The following is a 1,604-nucleotide window of genomic DNA, read 5'->3' on the forward strand; positions in this document are numbered from 1 at the left end:
GTCGAAATTCAGCCATTCAGAGCCTATTCAGAGCCATAGGCCTCCATCTCCCTGGGAGCAGGCAGGAGGCTGTATGATGTCTGGAGCACAGCCTCTGTGATCAGCCGGCACAGCCCGGGTTCAAATCCCAGCTCCACCACTTCCTCCCTGTGAGACCTTGGGGAGTGGCTTATCCACTTGGTGCCTCCACTTCTGCTCTTGTGAAATGGGGTAGCAGCGAATTTTAAGTGAGGCAATACATACAGAGCATGGAGAACTGTTCCTGGAACATAGTAGGCATGCAGCAAGGACCACCTGCTGTCCTTTGGGGCATCTGCACAAGCACCTTGCAGGCCAGTGGCATTCCAAGGCCAGGGCAACCCTTTTCTGAAGGCAGCGCCACTATCGGAGGCAGGACCCCAAGTGAAAGCTGGTTCCTCGGTTCCTAGGGAACTCAGCATCTTCAGTTCAGCGGGAGGACGCTGGCCCAGATGCAGCTGTGGCCTGGGAGCTCCTCTCAAGGCGTGAGGCCTCTGGGCCCATGGGATTCTTGAGCTTGGTTCATGCAGAGAGGCAGGGCCTGCAGGTCTTGGTGGCCAATCTCATTCTTTTCATACTGCTCATTTCACCAAAGAAAAGGTATCTGCTACATCACCTATGCTAATTAGCCAAACCCTCCAGTGGCGATATAGCAAAGCCATATTTGAGGCTTGCTGTCGTGTGGAGCTGATCCCTGATTATGTTGCTTCAGACACCCTCCCCTAGGGTGTAGGGTCAAGTTAACCGCACATCAAGCGGTTTGGACTGAAGCACAGTTCTAAAGACAGTCCCAGATGTGTGCCCAAGGCTCAGTGTGGGACTGCGCCCTGCCGTGTCTGCCTGCTCCTCTGCCACTCCCTCCCTCCTGGGTCAGGAACTGGCCGTCTCCATAACTAGTCTGTTCCCGCTGGGTTGGTCACAAGCCCTGCTGGAAGCCTGGAGTGGAGGTAGGGCTGGGACGGCAGTGAGGAAGGCAGGACGTGACAGCAGGGACACTGGCCTCAATCTGGAGCTCTGGCTGCCCTAATTTGCTGTGTGACCTCGGAAGTCCCTTCCCCTCTTGAGATTGGAGTTCATCTCCTTTGTAAATAAGACATTCCATGAGAGAAGCAGGCACCCGCTGCCCACGGGAAGCTGCAGGCCTGCCCAAGGGCCAGGTCATTCCAGGGCGGCCCCTTGCTAGCTAGGACACGCTGGCTCCTCCCCCGGCCCGTTAGCTGCCCTCCGTCTGCACTCGCCCAGAGGTCAGGGGCCCGGGTCCTCTGACACCAGAATCCACCGCCACCAAGACGGAGAGGATGGAGCCCCTTCCTTCAGCGTCACAAGGTCTCACCGCAGGCACTGCAGTTTGAGGATTATGGAATCAGATTGACTTTCTTCCTGGCGGGTGACCATGGACATAGAGCTTCCCTGAGCCTATTTTCTCATCTGTTTGATGGAAATATGGATATGCCTGTCCTAGATTCTCACGGGGGCCGGTGGGGTGCCCAACTGAGATTATAGGGGGACACGTGTTCATGACAATGTGGGCAGCAAGTGCAGGGGGTGGGTGCTGCTCGAGCCACGCACATGCTCAGGAGGGAGGG

This window comes from Eulemur rufifrons, chromosome 2 (assembly GCF_041146395.1).
Source record: "Eulemur rufifrons isolate Redbay chromosome 2, OSU_ERuf_1, whole genome shotgun sequence".
Taxonomy (NCBI): domain Eukaryota; kingdom Metazoa; phylum Chordata; class Mammalia; order Primates; family Lemuridae; genus Eulemur; species Eulemur rufifrons.